Raw genomic sequence first — 19,879 nt, forward strand, 5'->3', positions numbered from 1 at the left:
ATACATACACAAGACAGTCAGTGGATATTAGTGTTTATTAAAGTAACTCGCACATAGTAGACACTCGGTAAATGTAACCAAATTCGTGGAGGGTAAACTACCACGGTGTCAACTAGGAAATGTGACTTCTTGTAGTCAGAGCTAGACAAATCTCAGCCCTGCTCTACCATTCAAAGGCATTGTACTTACCGTCAGTAGAAGAATATGTTCTGTGATCTGATCAATGTCACAATGTGCACTGCAGGATTCCTGAATAGAGCACTGAAAACATTAAAAGGTGGTCAAAATAGGACGACAACAGGTGCTGCCATCAAAAGCACTTTTGCAGTGGACAGTGCTCTGTGAGCTCTTACACAGACTGTACTAGTAGGAAATTTGGATTGGGTGAAAACAAAAATACCCCAGAATGCCCTAACAAATTTAGAAGGTGGACGAGGGGCCAAATGGATGGAGAAAGGCTCTGCCATTGTGCTACCTTCTGCAGGTCAATAGAAAATTAAATTGGGGAAATGGATGAATGAAGATAGCTTTTCTACCTAGAAGGAGGGTTCAAGAGTGGTTTTGACTATGAGCACATTATTAGATGGACCACACTGGTGGTAGGGAGCTAAAAATACAACTCCCAGCAAGTCTCCCTCCCTTGAATTACTAAAGTTTAGAGGAGCAATTTCTTTACAAAGTTAAACTCCTCAAGACCTAAATGACTCAGATGACGATGGTGGGGGTAATGAGGCTGATATGATGGCTGATGTGTATCAAGTGCTTGCTATACGTCAGGCACTGTCCAAAACAGATCACATATATTATCTCACCGAATCCACCCATATGACCTCATTTAATCCTATCACAACCTCATGGGCAGAACCTATACTTATTTCCATTTTACTAAAGAAGAAACTGTTCAGAGTTAAGGATCAAGCAGCCAGAAGGGTAATCCCTACTAGTAAGAAGGCAGACAAGGCAAATCCCAAAGCACTTTGCAATGAACTTTGAAAGCAATTGAGTTAGGTCAGATTTTGTCAGTAGCAGGAGTTACCCATAATATAAAAATCTGAACACTCATTAATTTTTATGGTAGTGATACTGATCTTAAATACCAACTACCTCCTTATTTGCAAAGTCATATAGTTCTGCTCCTAGGAGCCAGACTAAGAAAACTCACGCCCCACCACAAACATCCAGTTTCATTTGTGCTGCACTAGATCCTTCCAGTCCAATTTTAAACCAGGAACCCTTTCGCAATAGACAAGATCAGAATACAATGTAATCATTCCTTTCCTTTCATAAAAGAACAAGTGACCAGGCTACTGGCCAGTTTACACAACAGGTACCATGGCCTTCAAATTCCTCACTGCCTTCTGGTTATCAAGGAAGTTAATTATTATCAAACTCCTAGCACTCAAAAGGAGGACAAAAGTCACCTTTCTCCAAAGCCCTTGCTGGGTAAAATAATGTAGGAGAAAAATGACAGTCTTATTCTGACCAAAACTCTCGATGCTCTAGAATAACAGATAAATTTAGGAAACCAGATAAAACTTATAAGAAAACTTGCTACATGGGGCTTGGAGTGGGGAGAAAGGACATGGTAGAGAGTAAATTACTTAAGAACCACAAAGAAAGATAATTCAGAGTAGAGGATCAGCTATTTCTAAGGCCAAATGATAGAGCTTGAGTAGTGTACTTTAGAACATCGCTTAATGAAGAGCTAATCTAATAAGATCGATTGCTCTCTTTCCGTGCCTAGAATCTTAAAAGCTACCCAGGCAGTGACGAAGGAGAAATGCCCATAAAAGATCTGGATGCTTTGGAATTAATGTCTTTTTTTATTTTTTTTCATGCCCAGAACTAGTGGAGAGCATAGACTAGGGCATGACGCATCTGTCGACATATGCAAGGATATGATGGGGGAGGGAAAAAGGAGAGGGAAAGGGAGTAGATGATAAAATAATGCATTTCAAAGAAAAGCCAATAGTCAGAATATTTTTTACTTTATAGAATCATTTGAAGAGTTTAAACTCATATTTGCATGGGATTTTGGAAAAACTGATTTTTTTTTTTCCTAAAGCCTAATGGATAGTGAATTGTGATTTCACAAAGATTAAAGTAAAAGTAACCATGGTGGCCTATATCATTCTCACAGATGGCTCTCTTGGCTCTGAACATATGGACTGATGTGGATTTAATAGATTGCAAGGGAATTCTAATTTATAAGCCCAATTGGTTCAGATGAATTAGGGAAAAAAACAAAAAACAAAAAACTAAAAAACGACCTAGGCCGAAATATCTCTCAATGCAGTTGAGCCAAAAAAGGAAGGAACTTTGTGGTGAAGCTGATAACATATATAAAGATTTTACTATAAAGTACTTATTCCATAAGCCACACTCAAAGAAAAAAGAAAGGAAAAGAAAAATCATTTTAATTCACGAACAGAAGCATATCATAACATACAGGAACAGCACAATAGTGTCACATATAACTTACAATTCCAAAGCGTGATAAATCATTGTTTTCTGGCAAAAAGAGCCCCAGAGTGTGGACTGGGTTTGCAACAAGCCCAGTTGCCTGAATGACATGGAAAGTGTATGCATCCCATACCAGACTCCTCGAGCAAAAGGAAATGCCTCTTTTAAAATCCATGACTTCATGTTATCTCCTTTTGCAACGGTGATTACATTCGGGTTTATACATTATGAGTGCGAGGAAGCTGGAATTTACTGCCTGAACAATAGATCAAAGCAAATCAGTATCAAATTAGTTGATACAGTGAAGGGCTGTTTATCTGAATGACTTGGTTTATGGAACATCAAGGAACAAGAAACCTTTGACTTAGGCTTTTTGAAAGAAAAGAAGAGGGAAACTATACCAAGTGCAGTTTATTGGTAGAAGGGAAATCGACTACATCTAGTCTTTTTTCTTGCAAAATAGTTCCCTTTCTACCTTGGTACTCAACTTCTTAATCTGAGAATCCATTTCCCCTCTCTGCGTATGTTTCTCTGGAGGCTGCATATTCATTTTCTGGATATTAGATACCCTATTTACCACAGCCTGGAGCCGGGAGACAGTTTCTGTGCAGGGTTGTTCTCCTCCCCTTTCGGTTAAGAATTTTATAGTGAAAATTACTGATAAAGGAAGTGAGTGACAGACCCCTGTTGGGCAGCCAGTGATCACTACACATTTAGATTTTGTATTATTATTATTTAGCATATTAAGTGCCCGGTCTATCATCATCGTGGGTGACTTCTCAGGGGGTAGCAGAGCATTCAGCTTTAGGAGGACAGAGTTTAATATTAGGTTGAAAATGGTTAACAACAGGCTGAAGGTCTAACGAAAACACATTTAGAAAGTCAACCAAAGGGATTTTTATTTTAATGAAAAAGAATAATGAAAAGCCCTCTGCAGGGAGAGCCAATTTGACAAGGTTATTTAAACATATATGTGGGCTTTAATGTTTCAAAAGAGGTTTTTAAAAATAATGGGATTTAATCTAATTTGTGAGTTTGGACCGGAGTCTCTGGGTGGCTAGAAGATAGCCTTGGAAAGCAAGACTCTTTTGTCAAGTGAGAGTTGAAGATAGATGCTAGGATGCTTGAGTTGGATGGGGACTTAGAGATTATCTAACCTGACTACTTCATTCGCAAGACAAGACATGGAAGCCCAGAAATGTGAAACGAGTTCCCCACGGCCATGCAGCTAAGTGACAGAGCAACACTGAGAGTAACCATATTATGAGCACTTACACACACTAAGTCTGTTAGTAACTTTACATTCTGTATCTATAATCCTCACAATGGACCGTGAGCAAGGATTGTCAGTTTATAGATAAAGAAATGAAAACTCGGAGGAAATACATAATTTACCACAAAGGTCACACAGCCCGAACAAGGTGAAGCGCAGACTGAACTTGTATGGTCGTCGGGGGTGTATTTACTGCTCACCCGCAGCAGAAGGTGGAGCCCTCTGCGGCTCTCCACAAGCTCCAGGAGACTGAGCTTCAGCAGATCTAGCCAGATTGTCTACCAAACCAGTCCTGTTTCAAGTTACTGCCAAGCTCTTGACTTCATATCTTCAACCTACTCTGGTTTCCAATTCAGCCCTAACTCTCTGGATATTAGAACCTCTTCCCTTCAGCTCCTGCCCAGGGTGACTCCCATCCCTTTCCTCCTCCAGGTCCAGATCCTGAGACCCCAGCTCAGGCCAGTGCCCCTGGCTCAGAATCAACTAAGGGGCAGGTCAGAGGGAAATAAAATCTACCCAACCCAAATGGGGGATGTAATTAGAAAATGAAGTAGAGGCCTAAGCCACTGTCAGGGGCTGGTCAGGTCTTCAGCCATGACACCCCTGATAGGTTAAGAACTAAAGAAAAAGGGCCAAGGCTAGTTTTTCAAAGTGAGTTACTAAGGAAAAGAGAAAGAGGGAGATAGAAGTACACAAGGAAGGGAATCAGGGAGAAGGGAGGGATCTGAGACAGATCTGGCAACCCAGGGACTCAGTTATCAATTCTATCACCAGAGCCTAGGCTTAGTAATAGAACATAATCCTAAACCCTGTCACAGAGTGGGGCAGAAGCTCCCACTCTGAGGAGGGCAGCTTCAGAGAAATGGCAGCAGGGAGCCCTTTATGGCCCCAGTGGTGAGGGGCTGGGGCAGGTAGAGTCAGGGGATCCGGGGCATGGTTTGGCACACTGCCCCCCACCCCTCCCATGGTGGCATGGAGGGACAGGAGCTGGGGAGTACCTTACCTTTATAGATCTCAGTTGTTTTTGTGATTGACTTAGTCTACTGACTTAGCGGCTTGGTCTTTTATTCTGGTTATAGCTCATCTCTTGCTTCCAGGCAGGTTCTTATTTCCTGCAGACCCTGAACAAGTCATGGCAGAGTTACCATGGCCCCTGAGCCCCTTTCCTGGTCAATGCGGTAACCGTGTGCTAGATATGGCCTCCCACTCCTCCTTCCTTTGTATTAATGGGGGATACCCTGAGGAAACTCTGGGCATGCTTAATCATTGCATTTAGCTGCAGAAAAGCCTAGTGTTCCCTGTGGTTCTGTGGATAATGCTCTCTGGAGACCCCGCTCTGACTCTTCTTTCATATTGCAACGTTGGATTGAGTATCATCTCTCTCATCACTTGAAAAGGCATGGGGACAGCAGGCAGCATGTCAGGTGTGGATTACCTGATCTGGTTCAGATTCAAGCAGATCTGGCCCATGATGCGTCGTTCGCTGTGCCATCCCCGTCCTGGCAGAACCCATGTGATTGCCTCTCCGTCTGCAGGTGAGACCGGTTGCCAGACGGTCAGTGCTGAGAGGACCAACTTCCCTACTTTCTTTCCTTATCAGTGCCATCTGTGTGGGGAGAATCATGGTTTTTGAATTTTCCTCTGTTATAACCTGGGCCCATCCTTTACTATCGCTATTATTATTGCAAGAGCCTTTTAATCTCCTTCAGCCTGTTTTGTTATCTCTTAAACTGTGTATGTGTCAAGACGTTCTTGTGAAGAATGAATGAAGTTTTTTTTGTAGCTGTGTTTCCAGCTCTGAGGTTCCCTGGTGTGTTAGTGTCACTAATAAGTCAGGGTTCTCCAGGAAAACAGAGCCAGTAGGATATATATATACAAATCATATTTCTTAATTTACTATAAGGAATTGGCTTACTTGATTATGGAGGCTAGTGAGCCCCAAGATGTGCAAAGTGAGTCAGCAAGCAGGAGATTCAGGAGAGCTGACAGTGTGGTTCCAGTCTGCGTCCAAAGGCCTGGAACCCAGAGAGACGATGGCGGGGTTCCAGTCCCAAAGCTGGCAGCCTCGAGGTCCAGGAAGAGATGGGGTTCCAATTCAAGTCTGAAAGCAGGAAAAAGCCGATGCCCCGGTTCAAAGGCAGTCAGGCAGAAAAGATTTTCAGTTGCTCAGAGGAAGGTCAGTGTTTTTATTCTATTCAGGGTTTGAACTGATTAGATGAAGCTTACCCACGTTGGGGAGGGCTAACTGCTTTACTCAGTCTACCTACTTCAGCATTAATCTCACCCAGAAACATCCTCACAGAAACACTCAGAATAATGTTAGATCAAATATGTGGGCCCTCTGTGGCCCAGTTAAGCTAACACATAAAATTAACCATCACACCTTGTAAACTTAAACATACTAAATCTGAGCCAACTTAGGCCAGCAAATACATGAGAATAAAGTCACACCTGTATTTCTAGTCTTTATGATGAATTTGTATGTCAGGTAGATCATACAATGTATTTTGTAAACCAAACACACAATCGATGTGCCTGAAAACCCCCATTAGAACGGCATATATCATAAAAATACGAGAGCTTCCAAAGGACTTTAAGAAATCATACCTTAACAAAATTAATTTTTATTCTTAGGTAAGTAGATCGAGAATTAAATTAAGGGCAAACCAATATGCCTATAGTACGAAGTTTACAGAATCAAAGAAACACCCCCCCAAAAAAAGATTTCTCTCTCATCTCTTAAATTCCCCCATTTTAAACAAGACCTACTTATAGCATACTATATAAGTGACCCAGTAGGTACAATTTGCTCAGTTTTTCAAAAAGCTTCTGGAGAAGTTTCCTTATAACAGATTAGTAAAGGAAAGAAGTCACCAGAGGGTAAAGGGCAGGATACTGTCAAAAGTTGCCATGAAAAGTCATCACAGCTGTCTTCATGAAGAGCCATGGCCAAGAATGAAGCTAATAATTAGACACCAGGGGTCTAGTATTGGTTCTGGCATTGTTCAGTACAACATATTTAACACAAAGGAGGAGAAACTAGGAGGTGAGTTGGTAGGGATATAGAGTCTGACTGCCAAATCTGCCAATGACTTTACTTTTGATAAATTGATGGTACTCAGTCAAGAACCATGGACGTTATCACATGGATTTAGCATTTCAGGGTTTCAGCAAAAATGAAAGCACTGTTAAGCCAACTTATACCAGTAGTCATACCAGCATAAATTAAATCGAACTTCTCTGAAATCTCTTTTGAGACATGAACTGGTTAAAAGAATATCTAATGTCTACATGAACAGACAAGAGATAAGATAAGAATGCAGTTGTAACATAAACCAGTTGTCCAGGTAAGAAATTTAACAGGTTACTCATGAATTTCTGTGAAATTATGGTAACAAAGACAATCCCTTGTTGATTTTAAAAGGATTCAATACTTTCTGATTTTAATTTGAAGAAGTCACTTTAAAGATGGATTCAGAGAAAAGAGAAATAATTCCATGATATTGAGAAACAAAATCCCTGGTGTAAAACCATACTGCAGGAAAGTTACTCAGTGATTGTTGGATACTCTCATTAGCCTGCACTGCTCTAGGCCTTATCAGCCTGTGGCCCAATAGAATTCACGTTAGCACTGATCCACGAATTTCCATGGCTAATAATCCTCACTCTCATAACTGCCTCAAAATTGTCAGGGTTTCTTGGGGAGCTTGATATAAGACTAGCATCATTCCTTTCCCGTTTTCTTATGTGGCTCTCCTGTGATATCTTCTGCCTAAGAGCCAGGAAAAGAGCACACTTCACCACCAGGACTGGTGCCTGGATGCTTCAGGAGAAAACTACATGCCTAATGTCTGTCTCCTCAGCTCTTCAAAAACTGTTTAACCCTAGCAAGCTCCTGCAACCCCATGAGTCTTTAGGAAAGACTGCATTTTCCAAAACTGGTCACAGCATAACTTCTGGTCCCACGTGCTCTTCCATGATTTTGCCACTCCCTCATCAAGAAGTAGATTCTCTTTTTCCTCTCCTTGAACCTGGATGGCTTATGGATGTTTCAAACAATAGAGTAAGGCAGAAGTGATGGGCTGTGACTTCGAAGACTAGATCATGGAAAGGACATAACTTTCTCCTGGCTCTTGACTCTTTAGGATCTGGGCACTTGGAACCCAGCCACCATGTTGTGAGGAAGCACAAGCCACATGGAGAGGCCATGTGTTTCCACCAGCAGCCCTAGCTAAGCTGCCAGTCTACAACACTAATCAATTGCTAGATGTGTGAAAAGAGAGACCTTTAGGCCATTCCAACTCCCAGCTTTGGACATGCTCCAGCTGACAGGTAGTTGAGCAGCAATGAGTTATTCCTGCCAAACTCTGCCCAAATTGCCAAAAAAAGTGAGCAAGAGAAGTGCCGTCATTGCTTTAAGCCACTATTTTGGGGTGGTTTTTTTTACATAGTGCTACATGGCTAAAACAATCACACATATTTCAGCACAGAACTGAGGAGAATACCAAGGTCCTCAACTCTGTGTGGACCTTTGGACATAAATTCCAAGCATATGCCTGCCCAAATACTAAACATTCCTTCATGATAATATGGTCTCAGCTTCTGCTGTAGACACTTCTAAACAAGAAGCAGCTGACCTTCCTTGGCCAGGCACCACATTGCTTCCTCACCTCACTATTTCTCCCCAAGGAACATTAACCCTACATTTCCTCCTAGCAAATTCCTCTCCTGCATGCATTTTGACTCATAAAAATAGATGCCCAGAGATTGGGAGTAGGGCTAAGGAACTGGTCCATAACTTTAGACAGAACAACCAGGTTGACTCAAAACCCCACTTCAGGCCCAAACCTACTTCTACTATTTTTTATGAAACACCTCTGAAAAAGATACCTTCTAAGAGGCTGTGATTTCATTCTCTGTTGTGGTGATGTCATTTTACAAGGGGTAAAGTGACCAGGAAATACAAATACGAATAAAAGAGATCTTGGAGAGAGAAACTTTCTGGTCAGAAATGTACTTTGTGAAAGTTATAGGGCCACAAGAGAAGAAAATTCACGAATTTTATTAGCACTTAGAAAGCTCCTGTGCTACCAAGCTAACATTTAGTGAGTTGAGGTGGGAGGGTTATAGAAAAAAACTCTTTATGCTTTAAGAAAAAGCACCAGCAAGAGGATCCTACAGGAGACAATTAAAGAAAGAGTATTTCAAATATGAGAATAGGAAGTGAACAAATCTCTTGCTAAGAAATGAAAGGCATCTAAAATCAAGTGAAAAGCTATGTGTACTCTCACCCCACCCTGTGCATGCCCGTTATAGCAGAGGACTCTCCAATACAAAAATTGCATTTCAAGGTAGTTAATTGAGATATTCAGAATTTGAAGTAGGTACAATAATTATATATTTTCCTTTTTGTTACCCTAATTCTACTAAGTAATACAAATTGAAAAATTATACATTTATACTCAAAATGAATACAAATTTGAAAAACATACATAAATATAATGCTCTCTAATGTCTCATAAGTCCATTTTAATAGTTTCATTTGGGGCTATCTTTGGCCTTTTTATTCCTAAAAAATTATTTTTTAATTTTAATATCTAATTACACTTAATAATAACTGCAGCTTCCAGCTCTTTAGAGTTCAATGGAGCAAGTTGCTCTACAAATTGCTAACGGTATCTCACTTCAACCTCAAGTAACGCTTTGAGGTAAATATTATTTTTATTTATTATCTCTAGACCAAAAAAACATAGATAACTTGCCCCATACCCACAGCTGGTAGAACCAGTCCTACAAGGCAGGTCTGCCTGGTCCAAATACCTATGTTCTGGAGTCCTGAAACAACATCCTCCTGCATACAATCACACGAACTGCAACATCAAAACTTCTGTGTTAAAATGTCCTTCACACCTCAGTTTAGAGTTAAGAAGACACAACGGCTGAAGCCGATTCTCACTTTTCCAATTCTCCCCTTCTCTCCCTCTTTTCCCAGAAAAGAAGCCAGTTTTCTTCCCTCTCCCTTTTAACAACCACACAGCCTCTGCCTCAGTGGTCTTGATCTTCATGGACTATAGGAGTGTGATCCAGGACTCAGGATTTAAGGAGTATCAGGAAAAGGAATTTATTACTGTGGTTGGGGGCGGGGGGGGAGACCATCACTTCCATGCCAACTCTAACCACAATCACATGCCTCAAAACTCCACCAACCTCCAAACTTCTCTTTTGCTTTTTTTATTTTCTTAAGAAAATATTCAAAATATGTGCAAGCCAATGCAGTGACACTGCATTTTACTTTCCTCTTATTTAGAAGGTCAGGGAATTTGGCTTTTAGAAAAGGAAGTAATGGTAGGCACATTCCCAATGTAGAAACATCTGAGTGGTTCGGGTAGAAAAGACATTCTAGTCTGTTGAACACTCAGCTACAGAATCACTGAGAGCTGGCCTTACAAGATCAGCAGTGCCAGAGACTTGAAATAAATGCAGATGTGCATTTCACACATTATCATGGTGACCACTGGGTCTTCATCTTGTCTATTAGCCAGAATAATTCATCCTTAATATGCCTTATATTTTATGATGGAAAATTATATTATTTAATGTACTCTCAGGCAACATTTGTAGGATGGCTGCTTTAATCATTAAGATATAACTAAGAATGGAAATTCACACATAAAATAATATTACCAAGCAACCTGTACAGATTTTCCAGGGGATGTGACTGAGGTTGACTGCTTACAGAGAGTGACCGTAATCTTTCCTGTGAACCTTTGCTATACAACCTTGCACCTCTTCCCATCAAGAGGAGGCTCCTCTTTCCTCTTCCCTTGTAGCCATACTGGATTTATGGCTTCTTTGACCAATAAAATGTGGCAGAAGTCATGCCCTGCTGATTCCAAGCCTATGCCACCAACAGCCTGGAAGCTTCCACCTTCAGTCCTGAGACTAAACACAGCAGTATGAAAACTAGCTCAGGCTGGACTACAAAATAATGAAAGATTCTGCGATAGAATGGCCCCAGACTTCAGCCTTCTCAGACACAGATGAAGATACAGTAGGCCCTCCAACTCTAGCCCAGCTGACCCCTCAAATCAACAAAAAGCATGAGAGATGCCAGACAACAGTAGCAGGCTACAGACTTGTGAGGCACAATAAAACATTGTTCTAAGCCACTACATTTTGAGAATATTTATTATCTAGCAATGGATAATCGATACAGTGGATAAGTTAATGCAAAAATAAGTTTTGCTCTCGTTGCCCTAGCACCCAAATACCATTAATTATCAGGAATAGCCTCCCAAATTCAATAGACATGTTTATGTTGACTGGTCAATCAGAGTTCTTGTTCAATGTCAGATATAGACCAGATATTGGACCTTACTCTTATCAATAATTAATAAAGAAATAACACTGTTACTTTAGTTCTATATTGATTGCCTTGCCTAAAAGAATTAGTCTATGGCTTAACACCGTGTTTTGGCTTTGGCGAAAATTATATTTTTCTCTGAAACACAAATGTCAGATTTCCCCATATCCTTCCAGTGGATGAAAGGGAGACGCTTTATCCTTCTAAATCCCATCCTAAGCCTAAAAGCTTTGACTCAAACTCCGGGGGGGGCGGGTTTCAAAATTCAAAATCTTTAAAATAAAGTCATGTTTCATGAAAAAGACAATAAGTACTTGGGGGTGAAAAAAAAAAACTTGTACTGAATCTAATTTATAATCCCCTCACACGTGAACTGCCAGTGTCACTTAGTTAAGAACCAAACACGACCTTGAGGGGTCACTGGTTCAGTGTTTTTTAAATACGGTTTCTTTTTTTTTTTCCTTTAAATTTTTATTGTTATGTTAATCACCATACATTACATCATTAGCTTTTGATGTAGTGTTCCATGATTCATTGTTTGCGTATAACACCCAGTGCTCCACGCAGAACGTGCCCTCTTTAATACCCATCACCAGGCTAACCCATCCCCCCACCCCCTCCCCTCTAGAACCCTGTTTGTTTTTCAGAGTCCATCGTCTCTCATGGTTCTTCTCCCCCTCCGATTTACCCCCCTTCATTCTTCCCCTCCTGCTATCTTCTTCTTTTTTTTTTCTAAACATATATTGCGTTGTTTCAGACGTACAGGTCTGTGATTCAACAGTCTTGCACAATTCACAGCGCTCACCATAGCACATACCCTCCCCAATGTCTATCACGCAGCCACCCCATCCCTGCCACCCCCCACCACTCCAGCAACCCTCAGTTTTAAATACTGTTTCTAGTCTGCTGATTCTTTTCCCCCTTCCCTTATGCCTTATTTTTCCCAATATCAAAAAAGCCAAAGAATTCCCCAGCTTAATAATGACTTGGTTAAGAAGTATTTTTATTCAAATATACAAAATTTTGAGTGGGAGGAAATTTTATTTTTCTTTCATGTAATCTTTTGCAGTTGGTATGCTGGTAAATGTTTAATGAGTAGCTCTCAGGAAGTAGAAATGTGTGCATATACATGCACATAATTTTACTCTGCGTTTTAATGATATAAAAGATGTGTGGCGCACAATTTACAAAAAATAAGAACATATGAAATACTATTTATTACAAACGCCATGTAGCCAATTGGTTCTCACAGAATGCTTTCATCGATCTTCACCAATTTTTATCCATAGCCAACTTATAGTGCAATTCAACCATGATTGGACAAATGGAATTCCATCCCAAGCCGGGAATTGTTTTCTCAATAACCTTATTGTCATTAGATGTGCTTTGTGATGTGTGATTAAGTCAATTCTCACTTTTGTACAAATGCGCACCATTAAATTGAAACCTCTTTCAGCCTCAGCACCAGACATGACATACTTTTAACTTTAGTCTTCATTATTAACATGTTCTTCCTCCCTTCCTCAAGTCTAGACAATTGACAGAACAATAAATCAAACCTTTACAATTAACGGAACACTAAGTCAAACCTTTATCATAGCATTTGCTGATTTCTATGGGATAAATACTCTCACTGCACCTGGCCTCCAGGTACCAACGTGACATCATTAATTCAGGGTCGGAAAGATGTGTGCAGTAGCACATGGTCAGATAACATTTCCACCCTCAAAGGTGTAGATGACCTAAAGATGTCAGTAAAATAATTAGAAAGTAATGTGGCTTGAGAATTTATTACCTCTGTTTTGGGTATAATTTATTTAATTTTAACTCTATGTAATTTCTTTTTAAGTAATGAAATTATGATTAACAGCTGGTTTGTAAAATCTGGTGAACCTCTATCAGCTGGGATCAGCATACATTGTTTAAATGCAGTTGGAGGGAGATTGTTCTTTTTGTTTTAGTTTCTAAAGAAACCAATTAACTATCATTAAGGCCACCTCTATACCAAAGTCAGACCAATGAAGAAAGGAACCGCTGGAAGACTAAATTTAGTGAAGGAAAAGTCACAGCCTTGTATGTGGTTATGAATTTTTTTTTTTGCCTTGATCTCTTATTTTCCTATTTCCTTATTCTGTTCTTTGTGGATATGACAAATAAATGAATTTTGACATATATAACAAATCTGTTCTGTCCTAAGTTTAATATCTATTTGCCTATGATAGGTATAGTTCTTCAAATATGTTTTTATTTGTCATTCTCCAATGTGAAAAATCCTAAAGTAAGAAGATAAAGATAAGCAATTTGAATTTAGGAAGATGAATGATATTTGAAAGGGAGTCAGGGCAAGTGTTTAATGTATTTAACATTAAGACATCTTCATTTCCATCTAATCACAGCATAGACGCAGGCAGTGCTCATTCCTTACAAACAAGCAGCCTCCAGGCTGACAGACCCACAGTTTCAAAAACCCTTGTACTCTTCTCCCACCACCTGATCAAATGCAAGCCCTCCAGATTCCTGGGACTCCGCTCCAGGAGAGAGGCAGTTGGGATGGCTGCCTTTTAAACTCTAGTACTGCAGATATGCACTTCTGAAGAACTCATTAACACGCCAGGTTAATATCCACTGGCTGCTAAAGCATGCAGAGAATGCTCTTCTCTATTTACTGTGCAGACTCTCAGAACCCCCATTAAGAAAGTACATATTCAAGATTGAATTTTCACACTTCACTCTGGCCCAGTTTCTGAATGATAAGCTAAGCACTAATTTTAGGTAAACTCCTTTATTTCTTTGTCTTTATTGGACTGCAGGTACATGGTTTCTCTGGGACCTTCTTTGAATGTAAAATGTGGTCTCTCTTGGCAAGCCATTTATAGCCTTTACCTCAATTTCCTGTGTTTTGGTCTTTGTGTATCTTTCCAATCCCTCTTCCTAGACTGTAATCTCTTTGAGAGGAGGGATGGTGCCTTATTCTTCCTCATAAGCTCTTCCTCTAAAGGTCTTAGTGCAAATCATGATCAATGTTCTGTCAGGTATCTTATAAGACCTACATAAGGCAAAGCCTGAGGTCTTTGTCTTCTATTTTAAAACTGCGTAAGACTGAAGAGTACTAGACTCATTGATTCCTTTTATGTCTAGGTAAAATAAGTGTATCAATCAAGCAAATAAATCCTGTATTTACTTAAAGGACTTTTACCCATAATGAATGGATATTTTTTTCTTTTAATTTGACAAGAAGGTGGAGCGCAGTATCAGGAACCAGAAATTTCCAGCAGGTTGGTTGCAGGTGTCAAAAACAAAGCTATAGGAAAGCAAAAATCACCCTTAGTGGTCATTTAAGAGAGTGAATTTTCTTTCTTACACTGTAAATATTGCCACTGATTAATTCAGGAGGTATTTTAGAGACTTTTACTTCTTTCCTTTCAGCTTCTATTCTGAAGAAAAGGGGTGCTTTCTATGCATGCTTGGAGTGCTGAGGACACAGAGATTAGGAAGATATTGGCCCTACCTTTAATGAACCGCAGTCAGTTGGGAAAAAGAACTTTGTCCCTGACTGGGGAGAAACCATCAACATTTCTGGGTCAAGCCGGTAGAAAAGCAACCACAATGTACTGAGCATTTACTTTGTGCTTGACCCTGGCTAGGTACTGCGGACATAATTTCTCATGTGCTACTGTGTTTATTAGGTGCTACACCATTACTGTGTTAGCTTATGTGGCTGTGGGTCTTACCTTCCCAGGGAGCTTATAAACTTCTGTCTTTTAATTCTTTATGCTGCCTTGGTACCTTAGCAAAGTAAGTAAATCTGGATGGACCATTTTCCAAACCGAATTTTATTTTCTAGTCTTCAAAGAATTGCTTCTTTTACCTCCTTTAAATTTTTTTATTTGTCTTTTGTCTTTTTTTATTTGTCTCTATAGTCCCCTTAATCAATTCTATGCCAAATTCTCCTTTTTAAGCCCCAATAAACCCACCCACTTCCTCCATGCTCCTAATACCTGTGCATTCGTATGTACTTTCATGTATTGTCCACCAGCATTCCAATAATACTAGATACACGTTTATTGATTATACCTGCTTAGACCTTCCCTATATATTTTATATTTTAAATTCAAACAATACTAAATGAAATATTTAAGGGAAGATCTAATACTTTTGTGAGCCTACTACATCAGAGGTATTATATAACAAAGTAGCTTTTGCTACTACAATAACCTTGCATATCAAACTACCCCAAACTCAGTGACTTACAAGTATTTACTTTTCTTACCAATGCCTGTGCAAGTTTGCTGCGCCATCCCTGACTGAAGTTAGTTTGGATTTTTTTAAGACTTCCCCACATATATTCATTCTGAATCATCCTAGGCTGAGGGACAATACCTTCCCAGGGCATTGGTTCTTTTTATGACAGGTCACAGGAGTGAAAGAGTGAACTCTAAGATCTCTTAAGGCCTTAGCTTGACACTGGCACACTGCCACATCTGCCCTTATTCCATCCACCAAAATGATCCACATGATGAAGCCCAGATCAAGGGGTAGGAAGTATATGTCACCTACCCTTATAGATTGCAAGACCACATGGTAGAAGAGAATAAAAACTGGGGGACAATCCAATCCACAGCACGTGGTTTATCATATTTATTCCCCATATAGAGAGATTTTAGTACCACAATTATAATCACGAGTAGACTGGCGTTCTGATAAATTACATAAAAAGCCCCAAATCACACAGCAAATGAAAGCACAAGGAAGAATTTGAATAAGGTGTAGTTTTTACTTTATAGACCCCATACTATTTTCATGACAGCAGCAATATCATTTATAACACTCATATTCCTAGTTTAAAAAAAAGAAAATTTGAAATTTTGCAGGTGGTAGAGTCTTTTTGCTATAATTTGGAAAAAGATACAAAAACAAATGAAGGTACTCACAGTTGATAGCCTCAATTACTCCTCTGTTCTTAGCAGAGGAGTATTGAAATGAAATTGGCCTCAAAGTGACTCTCCTTTTCATTCTTATATAAATTATCTATTGTGGCTGCAGTCACTGGACTCCATACACCATATGCTGTTAATTAGCCATGTGTGGAGGCTTAAAATAAAGTCTTTCATGAGGCTTGTAAAGTTAATTTAACTTTCTCTTTCTAGCTAAAGAGGGACTATAAAGAGTGACTGTAGTAACAATGATAGTCATTTTAATGCAGTTCTTCTGAAAACAATGAGAACCAATAGAAGGTGTATTTTGGAACAGATTTGGTTGTCATTAATGTTCTATGAATTTGGGGATAAACCTGTTATGACCAGTAGTTTATGCTGGGGGACCAGTGAAGTGAGAGGGTCACCTTGGGCCAAGGCATCCACTCAAAGTAATTTCCCTCCATAGACAGAACTTATGCCCATGACTTTGGCTCTTCAGTAACATTCCCTAATGCACTGTTTTCCAAATTTGTCAGATCTGAAAAATCACCTTTAATATCAGATTTTTTTAAATAAAAAAATTTCAGATTACCAAGTAACTTCCCTGGAGAATCTGACTCAGTAGATAGAGTACATTCTGGAAAACTAAATTTTTAACACATGCTCCTGACAATTCTCATGATCAAATAAGTATGGGGGGAGTCAATACATTTTTAAAAACTGTGTATCTTTAAGGAAGAAATTACACCAACTTTCTACAATCCTTTTCAGAGGATGGAAGCCTAACTCTTTCTATGATGCTAACCTTGCCCTAATACCAACATCAGACAAAGGTAGTTTATATCAAGTTAAGAAAATTCTCCTCTAGTCATAGTTTACTATGAAATAGTAAACGAGAACAGAAAAAAACTACCAACCAAAATCTTTCATGAACATACATGGAAAAAATCTTCAAAAAAACATTAGCAAATCAAATCTAATAATACACCACAGCCAAGTAGGACTTATCTCAGGTATGCAAGGCTGATTAAACTTTTGAAAAAAAAAACAACAATGTAACCCATTACATCAATAGACCAAAAGAAAGAAAGAAAGATCACACGATGATATAAATAAATACAGAAAAACTACTTGACAAAATCTAGTACCCATCATGATAAAAACTCTGAGTAAACTATGAATAGAGAACTTTCTCAACATGATATAGACTATCTACAAAAACCTTGCAGCTAACATGATATGTAATGGTAAGAAACTCAAAGCTTTCTCACCAAGATCAGGAACAAGGCAAGGATGTATCCTCTTACCACTCCTTTGCAACATTGTGCTGGAAATTCTTGCTAATACATTAAAGCAAGAAAAAAAAGTATACAGGTTGGGATGGAACATAAAACTGTCTTTGTTCATATATGACAAGATTGTCTATGTAGAAAGTTCAAAAGAATTGACCAAAAAAATCCTGGAACTAATAAATGATTATAGCAAGGTTTTAGGATACAAAGTTAGTGTACAAATCAGTGGTTTTCCTATATTCCAACAATGAACAAGTGGAATTAAAATTAAAAACACAATACCATTTATATTAGCACCCCCCCAAATGAAATACTTAGGTATAAATATAACAAAATAAATACAAGATCTGTATGAGGAAAACCATGAAACTCTGATGAAAGAAATCAAAGAACAAATAGAGAGACATTCCATGTTCATGGACATTGAAGACTCAATATTGTCAAGATGTCAGTTCTTTCCAATTTGATCTATAGACTCAATATACACCGACTCAAAATCCCAGCAGGTTATTTTATGGATATAAACAAACTGCTTCTGAAGTTTATAAGGAGAAGCAAAAGACCCAGAATAGCCAAAACAATATGGAAGGAGAACAAAGTTGGAGGACTGACACTACTCAACTTCAAGGCTTACAATAAAGCTCCAATAATCAAGATAGTGTGGTATTAGAAAACATAATAGATGAGTTGATCAGTGGAACAGAATAGTGAACCCAGAAATAGACACACATATATACAGTCAACTGATCTTTCACAAAGGAGAAAAGGCAATACAATGGATCAAAGAGAGTCTCTTCAGCAGGAGGACAACTTAGCAAATAGATGAATGTAAACATAGACTTTATACCTTTTACAAAAAAATTAACTTAAAATGTATCACAGGCCTAGTTTTAAAATGCAAAATTATTAAACTCCTAAAAGATAACATAAGAAAATATAGCTGACCTTCAGTATGGTGATGACTTTTTAGGTATAACACTAAACACATGATCTATGAAAGAAATGATAAATTGGACTTCATTATATTAAAAACCTCTGTCCTGTAAAAGGCAATATCAAGAGAATGAGAAGACAAGCCACAGACTGGGAGAAAATATTTGCAAAAGACACATTTGATAAAGGATGGTTACCCAAAATATACGAAGAACTCTTAAAACTCAACAATAAGAAAACAAACAACCTGATTAAAAAATAGGCCAAAGATCTTAAGAGACACATCACCAAGAACATATAAGGGTGACCAAAAAAAGCATCTTCTTATTTGTAAGAAGATGCTCCCACAAAAATATGTAATCAGGGAAATACAGATTAAAATAACAATGAGATACCACTACATACTTACTAGAATGGCCAAAATCCAGAACACTGACAACACTAAATGCTGTCAAAGATGTGGAGCAATAGAAATGGAAACTCTTATTCATTGCTGGTAGGAACAAAATAATACAGCCACTTTGGCAGACAGTTTAGTGGTTTTTTTATACAACTAAACATACTTTTACCATATGATCCATCAGTCGTGCTCCTCGGTATTTACCCAAAGGAGTTGAAAACTTATGTTCACAAAAAAACCTGCACATAGATATTTATAGAGCTTTATTCATAGCTACCAAAACTTGGAAGCAACCAAGATGCCCTTCAGTGGGTGAATGGATAAACAGTGGTATATTCAAACAATGCATTACTATTCAGCTCTAAAAAGAAATAAACTATTAAGCCATGAAAAGATGCAGAGGACCTTTAAATGCACCAAGTGAAAGAAGCCAATCTTAAAAGGCTACATACTGCATGCTTCCAACCATACGACATTCTGGAAAAAGCAAAAACTATGGGAACAGTAAAAAGATCAGTGGCTGCCAAGGATAGAAGTGGGAGGAGAGATAAATAGGCAAGGCAGAGAATTTCTCAGGCAGTGAAAATATTCTGAGACTATAATGATGGATATATGTCATTACGCATTTGTCCAAACCCATAGAATCTACAACACTAAGAGTGAACCTTAAGGTTAGCAACAGACTTTAGGTGATTATGATGTGTCAGGGTAGGTTCTTCCTTGGTAAAAATGTACCGTTCTGGTGGGAGATGATGATAATGGAAGAGGTGATACATGTTTAATATCTGGGAAATATCTGCACATGCCTCTCAATTTTATTGTAAACCTAAAACAACTCTTAAAAGAATAAAACTAAACAAATCTTAAAAACTGAAAAATTAAAACTAGATAAAAAATTGAGTAGTCATAATTTGTGTTGAAAGGTTGTTCCTCACAACATATGAAATTTTGAGGAAAGCGGATAGTTTAAAAATTTGTATCATTATTCTTAAGCACTACCTATTTTCTAACTTTAAAATGATAATATAAATGCATTTTAAATTGTAATTAAATTCTTATAATTCCATTTGGGGGAAGTGATGGAATATTCAAATTTTCAAAAAAATTTTTTTATATCCAATTGTTTAAACTCTCTCAAACTTCATTCTCTCCATTTTTCCCTTTTTTTTTCCTTTTCTATTGCTTGATCCTTTTTTATTTTATTTTATTTTATTTTATTTTATTTTATTTTATTTTATT

The 19,879-nt window shown here is 38.4% G+C and overlaps 1 long non-coding RNA gene across 1 annotated transcript; it reads right to left on the bottom strand.

Annotated features, from left to right (window-relative positions):
* Positions 1-186: 186 nt before the first annotated feature.
* LOC141374182 (uncharacterized) lies at positions 187-5,259 on the bottom strand. Its single transcript, XR_012380852.1, has 3 exons — positions 5,172-5,259; positions 4,740-4,857; positions 187-261 (listed from the first exon to the last, which is right to left on the bottom strand). It is a non-coding gene; the product is annotated as an uncharacterized lncRNA (long non-coding RNA).
* Between the last annotated feature and the right edge of the window lie 14,620 nt (positions 5,260-19,879).

The sequence above is a fragment of the Callorhinus ursinus genome, unplaced genomic scaffold (genome assembly GCF_003265705.2).
Source record: "Callorhinus ursinus isolate GAN/ISIS: 27379988/994484 unplaced genomic scaffold, GSC_fseal_2.0 scaffold1, whole genome shotgun sequence".
Taxonomy (NCBI): domain Eukaryota; kingdom Metazoa; phylum Chordata; class Mammalia; order Carnivora; family Otariidae; genus Callorhinus; species Callorhinus ursinus.